The following is a 15,484-nucleotide window of genomic DNA, read 5'->3' as shown; positions in this document are numbered from 1 at the left end:
AGATAGAGAGCATTATGAGCCTTACATCAAGGCTGGTTTTCAGAGACATGTTAGTAGAGTTTTTCCTCTCAAGTATCTACAGGATACATATGCTCCCTTGATGAAACTCATAATTAGATATTTCAGCTGTGAGGGCAGATTTTCTCGTCTGTATGCCTATCATATCAGATTGTTGATGCACTTTACTAGGGTGAGGATGATGAACCTCCCTTATTTCATTTGCCAGGACATTGAGAAGATGACCACCTTAGTGCAAAGGAAGCCTTCTCAGCAGCAGTATAACAACATATATCACTTTGCACTAATCAAAATTTTGGTTTTGCATCAACTTGGTTTACTAAATATCTCATGGGATAATTTCATTGCACATGAGGTCTTTACAGGTCCTCAAGTACCCCCATCAGTTTTTCATGAGGCAAGAGAGCCTTCACATCAGCAAGAGGTTCATGAGACACAAACCACTAGTGTGCTAGTGTTTGTTACATATCAAAAGGACACTAGAAGGTTGTTTGCAGTAGCAAAATGAGTACTATCTCCACCCGGGCTGGAAGGGGTCTTGTTTCCTCCATCAGTAGAGCAAGTACAGGACAAGGGCAAGTAGCCCTTGCATGATGAGGGCACCTTCAGGAGGTCATGAGGTAGATTTCATCCTCATTCAAGATGAGGATACTCATTTGGGCTCACAAAGCTCAAAACTTAAAGAGATCATTCAAGAGCAACAAGATGACATTAAACATTTGTCTCTCAACCTGGAAAGAGCCAAGTGGATCATTAATTATTTGGAGTAGAGGAACAAACAGCTAGAAGATCAGCAAACCATCATGGAGCTCCAAAACATAAGGGCAAACTGGCAAGCTGCCAAGAGGAGGAAAATCAAATTGACCACACTTGAGCAAGAAATTCAAGTTGATCGTGAATCTTGGCTTGAGAGGAAAATTTTTCACTTGGAGAGGATGTTAGAGAAGGCCAACAATGAGAAAAATATGTTGAGAAATATGGAATACCACTACTCGGCGAGAAACAAGGTGTGCCAAGCAAGAATCAGGAATTTGAAGGCCAAGATGAAGAAAGCCATGAGGAAGAGAAAGGAGCAAGATAGACTCCAAATCTTGGCTGAGGCTTCCTTAGCCCAACACAGCACCTGATGATGAACACTCAACCTAAATTTCAAGAAATTTGGGAGACATTTTGCAATTTTGAAATTTTTGGCCTAAAAAATAGGTTTCTCTGCTTGATGCATCACGCCACTTGGCACGTGCTTTTTCTAGAGACCTCCTTTTGAGGAAAACTCAGCATTTTTGGATTTTTCATGGAAAAATATGAATTCTCTCACATGGCCAAGAAATTTTGACAAGTTTTGAGCTTCCAAAAAGGTCAAAAACACCTCAAAAATGACCTTTCTGCCCCTTTTTGGATACACAGGAAGTAGTGTTGGGAGAACTCAGTTTTGGAGGGGCAAGTGGAGGCCAAATTTAGAAATTCCACTTGTTCTAGAAGGTAGACAAATATTCCTTTCCAACAAGCCTACCTGGAGAAAATTTGGTTCACGGGAAGGTCTCCAAAAGCAGCTCCAAAGTAGTGTGGCGCATAGGGAAATCAGCACGGCCCATAGGATGAAATTTGCTCATTTTGGCCAAAAAACTCTTTTTTTCGCCTACTTTCCTCATAGTTTGACTTTTCTATTTCTAATAGTCAAAATCAAGATGAAATTTAATGTTACTTGATGGATTTTGATGTAATTATGCTAAATTTTCACTCATAGAGGTAGATTCATCATGAAAAAGTAGTTTGCAACTAAATGAATCAGTGTCCTAGGTTTTAGAGGCATGTTGTTTCACTACCTACTTTTCAGTTCTTAGTTCAGATCTTGTTAAAACAACTCCTAAACTCATGAACTCGACCCCTAAATCCTAGCTTGAGTTGTTTTATGCCTATATCTAGTAGTTTTTCAATCATTGAGAAGGGTTGGACTCTTGTGAGTGCTTTGAGCATTATTGTACATTCATTTCTACAGTTTGGCAAAGGAATAGACCAGGGTTTGTAGCACTTTGTGGGATTCTTGTGGCAACTTGATTTGGTATAGTTTTTTCCTTTTGTAATGCAAGTTTACATGTGTTTATGTATGCCATCATCTCTCTCTGTTCATCTTAACTAAATGAAACAAGGATAAAGGTAGAATTCATTGATGTTTGCAGTGCTCTACCTAGGGTTCGTTTAGTTATTTATGTTTTCAGTTGTTTGAAGAGGATCCCCGAGACTTCCATGCCTCTCCAACTCCTCACCAGTCTTAAAGCTCTTCATCTCACTCAATTTGAAGTACTAAACCATTTTCCTACCTCGCCCCATAAAGGTCTCTGCAACACTGTGTCCATTCCCCGGACCCAAATCTACCTTTCACAATTGAGCTAACAAACCCATCTTAAATTCAATCAAACACTTCTTTACAAATACCTAGCCTAAAATCAGTCATTACATCAGTCATCTCAAGCTTTTTTGACCATCTTTTCTGAGATTGATAGGGAGAGAGCCCTCTCCCGACCTAGTAGGGCTAGCTACCAGGTTAAGCGTGGTTTGATGTTACCATAGATCCTGCCTTTCTCAGCCTAAGGTAGATTTAGGCCATAACAATCATTACTATTTTCATCTTCATCACTATTTAATAAACCATCTCTATATTCATGAGTATAGTAGCTCTTTTTACTTACACTTTGTTTTCTATTCCATTTTTCAGATTCCTTCCCTTTATCATCTTTATCTTTATGAGGACATTTGGCAACATAATGACCGACTCTACTACAGGCAAAACATTTGAAAGGTAGTTTACCTCTGAATCTTCCAAAACCCCGTTGAAGCTTCTTGACAAAGTTTGCTTCCTCTTCTTATTCTGAAATATGTCCTAATTCATTGAGTTCTTCTTTTCTTTTTGTTGAAGCTTTAAATGTGGCTTCTCTCATATCTGATGGACCTCCTTTTCTCATCTCAAAGGTAGTTAAGAATCTGTGAAGTTGTGTCATAGTAATAGTCTGCAAATCCTCCTTTTCTTCTATTGTAGATACTTTTGATTCAAATTAAGCAGATAAGGATCTTAAAACTTTTTCAACTAAGGTAACTTCCTTTATATCTTCACCCAGATTCTTCATGCAATTAACAATCTCATCTATACGTAAGAAGTAACTAGATATACTTGCATCATTGTGCGTCTTGAGAGTTTCATATTGAATTCTAAGAGTTTGCAATGTAGCACGTTTTACTTGAGAGTCTCCTTCATAGCTTAGAACGATTTTGTCCCATATTTCTTTGGTTGATTTGAGCCGCATAACTTTGACAAACTGTGATTGAGACAGACTTCCCAATAATGTATTGACAGCCTTGGCATTAATTTCCTATTGCTTTTTACCTACTGTATCTGTAGGAATTGCTGATGGAAATGTATTTCCTCCTTCCACGATTTCCCAGACATTTGTTCCAAGAGATTGAAGATAGGCTGTGGTTCTTACCTTCCAATAAAAAAAGTTGCTTCCATCAAAGATTGGCAGTCTGATGGATCCCCCACTTTCTTGATTACTCATGATGATGGATCTTACTTCAAGCGATCAAGCTTCTTCTAAAGGATCTCCTCTGATACCAATTGTTGGAAATAATACTGAGAGGGGGGGTGAATTAGTATTAGCAAGTCAACAATTTTTCATTTCCATAATCAGATTTATATATGCTACTTCGGTTAATGGAACTCACATGTACATGCAATTGTGGTTAAGGAAACTAGCGTATATCCAGTAAACTTATGATTTAGTTAATTCTTCATATGTTGATTTTCAATCAGTGCATAGCCATATAAACAATAACCAGGTGTGGTAAAAACAAAACAGACCATCACACATAAGAAATAAACATGAACACCAAGATATAAGGTGGAAACTCAATGTGGGTGAAAACCACCTACTGCAATCGATCTTCTTTTAATAATAAGAGAAATTCTATTTACAATTCTTGTACTGGTGCATACTTATACCAGTACGTAGGCTTCTACTTGTAGAAGGCTACAACCTTCTCTTATTCTCCAGCTTCTACTGGAAGGGAGCTACAACCTCCTAGCTCTTGTACTAGTTGATATGTTTATTAGTATGTAGGTGCCGGCCTACAGAAGGCTACAACCTTCTGTTTTCTTCCAGGGACCACATTTCACAAATTTTCAAACTGGATCCATCAATAACATCATTCAATAATCAAATATATCTGCATCAACCAATCTCCTTTTGAACTAACCACAACCGAATCGATCAACTACTTTGACAACCCATTAATCTGATTATTCAAAATGCAGTCACCAGAACCCAAGCCAGAACCCAGAACACTGCAACAGCAAATAGAAGCAACTAAAATATATTTTATAAGGTATATGCTACTTCCATGTGTCGAACTTGCGTGCATACGCGCTTTTCTCAAAGCGAACTAGCATACATATCCGCAAATCAAATTTATGATGTATACGCAGCTTGGATATGCAGAACCATCGTGTATACACTTCTTTGCTAAAGTGAACCTGCATACAGATCTGTAAATGGTGATTTAAACATTACAAATATTCCAGACTTCAGTCATACCCAGATCATCATATTTATAGACTGCAACATGCGTCGGTTATTCAGATACATGATCAAACCACGTAAAAAAATTCACTTCAAGCCTTAAGATCTTGATACATCATTAGATCTTATCCTTCGTCAAACGCTAAGGTTCATCCTTGGTTCAGATCAAGCATAGCGCCATAAGCCAATAGCCTGCATATTATATCTCACACTTCATCAAATATTCGATACTTGCATACTTTGGCCTAATGATCTTCTCCTCCTTTTAGAGTCTTAGGCCTTTCTCAATACCATGGACCAAAACCACTTAGGGCCAATACCTTGGACCGAATACCTGGGGTTAATACCTCGGACCAGATACCTTGGACCAATACCATGGATCAAAATACTATGGACCAAATACTTCGGACCAAAAATTTAGTTTTCCAAGGTATATGCGCTTTTCCTTCTGTGAAAGAGCATGTGTACATATACGCGGCTTGTATATGGTGAACCTACATTTATACGCAACTTGGTCAAGATGAACCTGCATATACCCCTCTTTCTTCATTCTATGAAGACTGATCTGTAATTGTTCGTTGTTTACCTACTATACTATGATCTTTCATCTGAGAGAGTTTCCTTCTGAACTGATTCCTTGAAGCTGCCTTGCATTTCATCACATCTATTAATACTACTGCCATGCATTCTGTCACATCTGACATATCTTCTGTAGATTCATCTAGTTACCATATACAAGTGAGTTTTTCTACTACAAGTGGGTTGCCATCAATACATACATCATAATGCCAACACTTGCTTTACCTTGTAAAGCCAACGGGAACTCACAACTGACTTGTTCTTCGGTCTTGGAACCACATCCCAAACATTGTTCCGAACTATGGCGTCATACTCCACCATAATATCAACCCAAATCGGCTGCTGCACTGCTTCCTAAAAGGAAGATAGCTTGGTCTCAACACAATCCCCAACAAGGGCCATGTATATAGTGTACTTATCAAGTGGCCTCCTCTGTTTACACTAAGAAGATGGTTCTCCCACATTCTCTCTTGCATCCGACAACAATCTGTCAACTTCTCTTGTGCGCTTTTGTACGTCTTTGGAAGACTCTACTTGAGTGGATGTATCCACTCCTGGAACCTCTGCATGCAGCTGCTCCACATCAGTCTGAGGCTCCTCCTCCTTGGGAACCAAAAGTTCCTCCATAGCCTGTAGTTGGAGCTCCCTCTCAAGGGAAACTCACATGGCCTTCTTCTCATCAAACTTGAGATCTCTGTGAACCATTGTCCTCCGATTGGTAGGCAAGCACACCCAATAGTTGTGGGGTGTATCAGTGTACCCCACAAGTATTCCCAACTCAATTGTCGACTCAAGTTTCTTTTGGGCATCCTTGGTCACATGGCAATATACCGATGAGCCAAAGATCCTGAAGTGACCCACATCTAGTCTCTTCCCAGAGAAAGCTTCCTTTGGTGTCTTCATCCCAAGAATGCGATGTGGGCTTCTATTATGCAAATAAACCACTATGTTGCATGCCTCAACCCACAAATGAAGTGGTAGGCCTTGGTCATGTAGCATTTCCCGAGCTTCCCCCACAATTATTCTGTTCTTCCTCTTGGCCACCCCATTTTGTTGTGGGTTATGAGGTGCCTTCAACTCCTGTTTAATTCCTTCTGCTGCACAAAAGTCCTTAAACTATTGAGAGACATACTCTCCACCATTGTCGCTTCTAAAGGCCTTGATCTTCTTCCCTGATTCTTTCTCAACCAAAGCTTTGAACTCACAAAACTTTGAGAAGGTTTGATCCTTCTTCTGCATGAAATAGATCTAGCATTTACAAGAATGGTCCACACACATCAATATGAACTCGCTCCATGATTGCTTCAACTCGACTGTCTCGATCATGAAAGGAAGACTTGGCGTACTTTCCCAAGGTGCAACCTTTGCATGTGTCCACTTGCTCAAGTTTACCTTTGGGAAGTCCGGTAGAAATCTGTTGCATTATCTTCAAGGCCCCATGATGCAAGTGACCTAACCGCCTATGCCATAACTCACCAATGTCTTGGCTTTGCACCAAATTTGCTTTCAAACTCAATGCAACACAGTCATCTACCTCTAGCTTATAGATATTCTTCACTCGAACCCCAATCCTCTTGGTCTAACCTGTGGCTATGTGTCTCAGGAATTCCTTTCCTTTACAGAAGACAACATCGTAGCCTTTGTCTTCCAACATCGTGACTGATACCAAGTTCTTCTTTAGTCTAGGCACATACTTTACATCAATCAGGGTGAGAGGAGCTCCATGCTCCCTCTGAAAAGAAATTGTGCCTTCTCCTAAAAAACAATACTTTCCATCATTGCCCATCTATATGCGCATCTTGAGGTCTTTCTCCTCCAAGATATTTAATAAACTTTTATTGCCGATCATGTGGAATGAGGCTCCACTGTCCAGATACCAAACACAACCCACCATCGATGAAACCATGCATACGGTGAGGGTAAAATCCAATTCAAACTGAGAGGCCAGTGCCTCACCTTCTGATCCTTTCAAGGATCCCTTCTTGGATTTCTTCAATGGATAATTAGTTTCATAATGGCCCACCTCATGAAAATTAAAGCATCTCACTTTAGATTTGTCAATCTTCTTTCCTCCATGAGAAGAACTCAATTTGGAATGGGAAGCCTTCCCTTTCCCTTTCCTTGCCTTACTTTCTAAGGCTATATTTTCTTCATCATCATGCTTAGATGAAGAACCATCTCTAGTGCTCCTCCTGATCTCCTCCTACATCAGATCCGTCCACAGTCGTTCCCAATCCGGCAGTTTCTCTCTTCCATTCACTGAATCCTAGTAGCTATTCCAGCTCTTTGGAAGAGCGATGAGAGCAAGGCTCACCATATCATCATTGGCTGTCGTTATTCCCACACTACCAAACTCATCTCTGTAGATGGTGAGCTTGTTCATATATGTAGAAATAGTGTTTCCCTTTTCACACTTGATTTTCCAAAGTTTATTCTTGAGTGCTAATTTCCTCTAGCCACTATTGTTCTGATATAGGTCCTTCAATGTCTTCCACATTGAAAACAGAGTCTCCTTCCCATGGAGACTCGAGACAATATGCCCTCGAACTCCCTCCAGAAGAATCCTTCTCGCCTTCACCACACACTTCTTCCATTCCGCCAATTCTTGTGCATTAGCTGCAACTGGCTTGGGGATTTCTTTATCAATGAAATCCTTCAAACCATTGTCTTCTAATACCACTTCCATGCAATCTTTCCATTATATGCAATTCGAGCTACCATCTAGAGCATACTCTAGTCTCAAGCCATTGAACACCATTGGTGAACTTTGTGTGATAAGAATTCGATTTTATACCTGCAACCAAGAACTTCAAACTTCAAATTTCCCTTCTCAGTATATTGTTACAACTTTGATCACCTTTGCTCTGATACCATGTAGAAATTCTCAGTGTAGATTAACCTGATTATGCAATAGACTAAAGCACAATACTTAATCTACTTCTACAATCAAACTTGCGAAATCTTATTCGATTTGAGAAAGATCAAACCGAACACATATAACAAAGAAGAAGAATCAATACACATGAAACACAGAAGAATACTCTGGGGAAAGCCTTGTCTAAAAACCCCACTATATGTATTATCATACAAGTGGAAATATCTCAGGATTACACAAAGCTTTAGCTCTCACAGCTATCTAGCTCTCAGTACAATCCCTCATAGCTGCTCATAGACAGACTAGACAACTCACAAGCCTTCTCCTCTGCCTGCCAAGCCTCCTATTTACTTGTGTTGTTTTCTATGGGTGCTCCAGCTGTAACCTTGTGTGACACTGATCTCACACACTACTCCAACACACTGTAAAACTGCGCAAATCTCAAGGAATGAATTCCTTCTGCATGCAAGAGATTTTCTTATAGGAAAATTCTTGCAACTGATAGTACATTGTCCCTACCTTTAATCTCAACTGGGTCTTTGTCTGAACTAACATGCATGAGTTATTTATGAGAGAATATTCAGTTATCTGGAGTACACTAGTTTCATGCATGCATGCATTAACTGACTGAACTCACAATTAGTTCCTCAAACTGTTTGGAACTAATTTAACTAGACTTAACTCAATTAACTGAGCTAACTAATTACAACTCAAATACAACTCATCCTTATCTCCTTAATTAAGGGATAACTTCCTCAATCAAAGGGATAACTTCCTCAATCAAAAGGACAATTGTTGCATGACTTCGCAAAGACTTCTAGCTTGAATTTATCCAACTAATTAACTCAAGATGAATTAATTAATTATTTTTCAAGCAGCTGGTGAGACTAAATTCGAATTTTAATTCTCAATTGTAATTCAAGGACAAATTAAAATTGGAATATTCTTGTTGCCACATTTCAACAGAAAGTGTTGAGGAATCTAAAGCCTTTCAAGGATATGAATCAAGTTTGAAATCTGATTTCTTTGATGTTTCTAATTTATGTGATAAGATGTTTCAGGAGTCTAACAAGTAGCCTTCTAAAAGAGGTAAACAAATTGGAGTAAATTTGCAGCAGCATGCATCACTGTTGAACATTGGTGTGAACAAGATGCCAATGTTAGAGAGTGTAAAGGTCAAAGAGAAAATACAAAAGAAAATTGATAAAGAGGATATTAGTTCCAAAACTTCTTATTGTGGGTTTCATAATGTGTTTCCTTTGAAAGGGATTGCGCATGGCGATGGCAATCACATTTGGTCAAGAGCCAATCCAAGTACAAGGCTAGACATGGCAAGCATTGTCATGATGACAATGTTCAAGATGAGAAGAATTTCAGATTATTTAAGTTTCCTTTGATTGGAGACCAAGGAGGGAATTTGTTTATTCCTTCAAAGGTGGTTTATTGTCCTGCATATTATGGAAAATTTCAGTAAGATGTCATCTATGAAAGCAAGACAAGGACTCCAAAATCAGGGAAAATGATGTATTTTCATGAAAAACTCAAAATGAAAAATTAAAGCAAATTTCAGTGGATTGAAACTGGAAGGGTGAGGGAACTATACTCTCATCTATTTGTTGACTGATAAAGAGATTTTGTGTTGGCATTATGATGCATGTGTTGTACTTGATGGCAACCCTCTCATAGAAGATCATCTCACTTGTATACATTCAGATGAATCTATAGAAGAAATATCAGATGTGACAGAGTGCATGGGTTACCGGACAGCACAAAAGGGATCATATGACAGTTCACAAGTAAGCTTTGCCATCAAGTCCAAAGGGGGAGATTGTTGGCATTATGGCTAAAGTGTTGTCCTTGATGGCAACCCATTTAGGTGATAGATCACAGTACTTCAAGTTAGCAGCAGAGATTGATGATCAGCTATCAAATATTGAAGAAAATAAGGGGTACGCAGGTACACCTTAAAGAAGGTGCGTACACGCAGGCCGGTGTTACATAAAGTGCGTACATACCCGCAGTTATCCCGTTCAGGAGGTGCGTACCCCCAGTTCACTTACTTCAAGGCAGAGAAAAGCACACGTGGGGTTTCTTATGTTTAACCCTTGGTATTTAGCCGACGGTATTGTGTTATTATGGTTTTGGCTCGTGGTATTGATCCATGATTTGAGGAAGAGCTTGCCTATATAAAGCAAAGGAGATCATTTGGCTTAAGTATGCTTTTGGGGTTGAACATCTTATGGGAGCTAGATCTGAAATACTATGATCTCTTGGGAGTAATGTCTAGATCTAAATAAGGCGAATCTACTGATGGGTTGAGATCTCTTCGGCGCATGATCAGATTTGTAGATCTGATAGTCTGGGTTATTCTTGAAGTCTTGAAATTATCTATACCCGCAGGTACGCAAGTGCAGTGAAAGAAAAGCACGGAGATACGCAGGCGCAGAAGCGCTGCAGGTGCGGAGGTACGCGGCGCCACAGAAGGCGCAACTGCGGAGGTACGCGGCGCCACAGAAGGCGCAGCTGCGGAGGTACGCGGCGCCACAGAAGGCGCAGCTGCGGAGGTGCGCAGCGCCACAGAAGGCGCAGCTGCGGAGGTGCGCGGTGCCACAGAAGGCGCAGCTGCGGAGGTGCGCGACACCACAGAAGGCGCAGCTGCGGAGGTGTGCGGCGCCACAGAAGGCACAGGTGCGGAGGTGCGCAGCACCACAGAAGGCGTAGGTGCGGAGGTCCGCGGCGCCACAGAAGAACAGTGCATACTTGTACGCAGGCATTACATGGGTGAAGCTGCGTACTTCTCTTGAAATATATTTAACTGTCCATGTTTATCATTGTTGTGTTCTGGGTTTTGAAGTGATGTCTAGTTTCTGATATTATGACAGTATTCTGAGAAGTGATAGAGTATGTTTCAGTTTTCATAGATGAATGGATCGGGTTCATAATGACTTATCTTCATGTGATCTGATGGACTAGATTTGGTTGGTGACTCACTTGTATATGTATGGATCTAGTGCTTGAGTGATTCAGAAGCTTGTTTTGTTGTTGAGTCCAGTATGAAAATTGGATGAAATGTGGCCTTTCAGATTATGTGTTGTGCTTCAGTGTATCCAGTCTGAAAATTGATGAAACATGGTGCCTAGAAGAGAGAAGATTGTAGGTCAGCACCTACAATCTAGTATCTAAGCTAGTACAAGAGCTAAAGGAAATCTTTGGAGCATTATAGCAGGTAGCAGCCTACGTACTAGTAAATGGATCGGCTAGTACAAGAGCAAAGGGGGTTGTAGCTCCCGTACTGGTATAAGACTGCACCAGTACAAACATTGTAAAAGGATTTTCTTATTAAGAAGAAGATTGAGATGACTTGTAGCAGGTGGTTTTCTCCCGCATTGGGTTTCCACCTTATATCATGGTGTTCATGTGTGTGCCTTATGTGTGATGATCTATTCCATGTTACTGCATCTGTTAGCTCATAATATGATTGATAATGTTCTAATGTACTCATTGAAGATCAATTAACTTAATCATAAAAAGTTGTGGAAGTAGCATATATGAATCTGATTATGGAAATGGAAAAAGTTTTATTAATGTGGTAATACTGATTCACCCCCCCCCTCTCAGTATTATTTCCAACATTTTGGAGGTCCAAAAGCTTCCAATGGGGAGGAGTTCCGATGGATACAAAAAAATGCTAAAAATTGAAAGTATGTGATAGAGATTCAAGCCTGAACGACTGGATAGACCTCGGTGATATGAACCCAACAGAATTCGTTTAACTCAAATCTGACATAGGATGCTCCCGAAATCGCGTTCTGATTGAATTTTCAAACAGGTAAAATTTTGGCAAATGGACATGTGACTGGGTATTTTTGGGCTAGTGGCAGGCTACCACATGGCCTCATCTGATTGGTCAAAAAGTTAAAAAAAATTGTTTTAAAAAATTCTTCAATTTGCTCCAAGGTCGAATTTTTAATTATTTTGTTGATGACTGGGTTATTAAGTGGTCAATGGTGGAGGGCCACATGGGCCAACCAGAGGTGGCCACATGGCCTCCAAGTGGCACATTAAATTTTTGGCAAAGGTCGAATGGAGGCCACCGGGGTCGAACACGCAACCTCATGCAACAAGTGCCAAGTCTTAACCATCAGTGCTACGGTCATGCTTGTAAAACTATGCACCAAATTTAAATTTAAATATTAACAGAGTCCACCATTGGGGGAGGGGTCAGGCTAAGCCCTAGCACCTGGCGACCTTAGCACCATGTGACCACAGGCAAGGGGCCAAGGGGCTAGGCCTTAGCCCAGCCCATGGCCATGGCCCAAGCCCAACACACATTGGAGACCAGCGACGGAGAAAATGTGGGGGAGGGAGGGGGTCCAACCCCAGGTCGTATGAACCATGATGTGACCACCAACGCGCAAGGAAAGGGGGCCAGCCCATAGTCACAACAAGCCATGAGACCAAGGGTGCACTGAGACAAGGGCTAGACAGAGCCCCCAAATTTTGGCGCTTTTCACAGTCATATGGTCGTCTTGCGACCAAGAATTTCGAGACTAGGGGTGTAATGGTCCCCTTAACAGTCCTACAAATTCACCCGCCGAGCGGGAATTGTGTCAGGTTTAGTGCGCTAGTTCGACATTTGGGGCGCTCCAGCCAGGTTAAGGCCGAATTGGAGGATGGTTAGCTGTAGAATATGGGAAAATGAAGAAACAAACATAACTTTCTCATTTTTTCGCCAAACGAGGTGCAAAATGAACCAAAATGGGGGTTTTTTACTATTCTGGAGCCATTGCAGACATTATTTTAGCATTATGAGCAATATAACTTGATGTAAACACACAGTTTTGAGCATAATGGAATAAACTCAACATTGGAAGCTTGACCAGGAGATGTAGCCCAGGAGGGGTGAACTTCTTTATCATTTGTTGTTTTGTGTATGTTGTCATGGTGCTAATGACTTCTTTATTTTATGAAAAACTGAGATAAAAATCATATTTTATGTGTTTAGTAAATTGATCATCTACCCAAAACACATATAATTTACACTTGCAAAATTGTTTAAAAAATCTTCAAGTTTACATTTAGATCACGAGCTGAGGTTTGGATGGAATTTTTATCATTGAAAATATCTCAATGAGAAAACTATGATGGTGATATTGGATAAGGAGTTTAAAATGTTTCAAAGGAGAGGACTTTTGATAACCCATTTTGATGAATAGATTAACATGTTAAAATTTCAAAAATAATGAGACATTATGAAAGATTTACATAACAAGTCGTTATATGTTATCATTCCTTAAATATTTGTTTATATTTATAAAATTTTAATTTATGATAAATGAGTATGTTACAATAGAGGTGTCCCTAGCATCTAGACAACAAATCTAAGCTGAATTTTAAGACTAGGTCTGAGACTCTATATTTTCCATGCCTTGGGATACAAAAAAAATCGGTGATGGAATTTTATTGTATGGATAAGATTGTGGTTTCCATCACATTGGCAAACCAAGATCAAAGGAACTAGAAGTACATGGTGTTATGTAGGGTATTGTTTAGACCAAGTTTCATGGTTACTCATTGGGAACTAGATAAAGAAGAAGGAAGAATGGAGGTCATGGGAACTTCTAACCCACATGGTACCAAATCCAACTCAACAACCATTGAGGATGTCATTCATGGAAAAAAAAAATAGATATAGTAAAAAATATATAGACTTCTCATCTGAGCCCTTCTGAATCACTCCACCTTAATTACGACGATGGGTATACCTATTTCAACTTTTAAATGTAGGTTTCCGGAATTTATTTATTTTTTAAATCAATGGACTAGATTGGATTTCAACGGAATATGCTTCATCTGATAAGCACGTCAATGGATTTGATTTCAGCAACCCTTATCCTCTTATGCATTACAGAATAAGCAGATAATTGAAAAATCCAAATGACTATGTGTTGGGTCTCCAAAATATCATTCATTTCACCCTCTTTTCTTTCATTTTTCTTAGATTTTTCCATATTCCGCAACTCCATAACCATGCACTAAGACCATCTTCATTATCAAATATGGGTTTAGACATATGATTTTCCAATACATTTATTTTGGTATTTTGAGTGAGTTTATGGTTAACTATTAGAAAAATAATGTTCATTCACTTATATATACAAGTTGGATGAGTTTTGTGACATGTGTAGCCATATTTGAAGATTCCAAGATAGTCATATTTGGCCTCTCAGACTCAAATTCGAATTTCCTATTCAAACTCTTTAAGATTTGAGGAAAATTTGAGATCATTGGTCAAACACATTTCATGGAGAAAGATCATGAAAGTTTTCATAAGTGTCTCCTATCAAATATAGGAGATATTTGTGAGAGGATATGAAGAGATGCTAATTGCTAGATGTCAACACATGGATGTAACCACATGAGATATTTGTGAATCTAGGAGAGATTTGTGGATCTAAATTTATGAATTAGTTATCTTAATTTTTGTATAAATGGGAGTGCATTCTCCTCTCAAAAGGTGTCAAAAGATTGGGAGCTATGCTCATGCTTCAGTATAAAGTTTTGGATGTTAGGGATTGGCGTTATGCTTATGATTGATGTAATGAATACTATTGTAGTTCACTTTGATATGGTTGTGCCTTCATTTGGTGTTTGATCAAGAGTTTTCTCAACTTTCCACCTCTCATACACTTTGGGATGACCACCTAATGAGTATGGGATGTATTTTAATGTTTTTTTTATTTTTATTTTCTTTATGTTCATTTAAAGTATTTTAATTAGATGCATTGTTTGCATTCTTTCATGCTCATTCCATTTATGTTTTCTTCAGGTTAAGTGTTATTGCTCTCATTTAATAGATTCATTGTTTTTCAATTTGTTTGATAGATACTCATGAATGATTCTAATTTGACAATGCACACATTAGTAATTTCAATTGATCTCTCATTGCTTTCAGAATAGGTTGTCTTTAAATTTCATATATTAAGAATTCAATGCTTTCTTAGTATAAGATTTGTTGCTTTCTAGATTAAATTTACTTTCAAGTCTTTACTTTCATGTCATTAGAATAGATTTACTTTCATGTTGATAAGATAGATTTACTTTCATGCCACTAGAATAGATTTATTTTCATGTCAATAGAGTAAATTTACTTTCATATTAATTGTCATTTTAATTTCATAGATTCAAAGATTTCTTTCCAAGTTCCGAATTTGAGACTTTTGAAAAAGAAAGTGTGTGCATACTCATCTTAGATATTTTTCATCAATAGATTTTATTTCTTTCTTGAAATTTATTTTAATAGATTAGAATTTCCTTTTGAAATTGAAAGTTGATTCCTAGCATATATTGAGAAAGTATACTTCGCAAGTTCATGAACCCCAGGTTTGACAATTTAATGACAAGTAATTTAACTAACAATTAAATTGCCCAACACTATGCA

The sequence above is a fragment of the Pinus tabuliformis genome, chromosome 2_1, assembly GCF_031772625.1.
Source record: "Pinus tabuliformis cultivar Carrire ecotype Pingquan chromosome 2_1, CPIR1, whole genome shotgun sequence".
Classification (NCBI taxonomy): Eukaryota; Viridiplantae; Streptophyta; class Pinopsida; order Pinales; family Pinaceae; genus Pinus; species Pinus tabuliformis.
The sequence above is the reverse complement of the archived record's forward strand: the minus strand, read 5'-3'. Positions refer to the sequence as shown.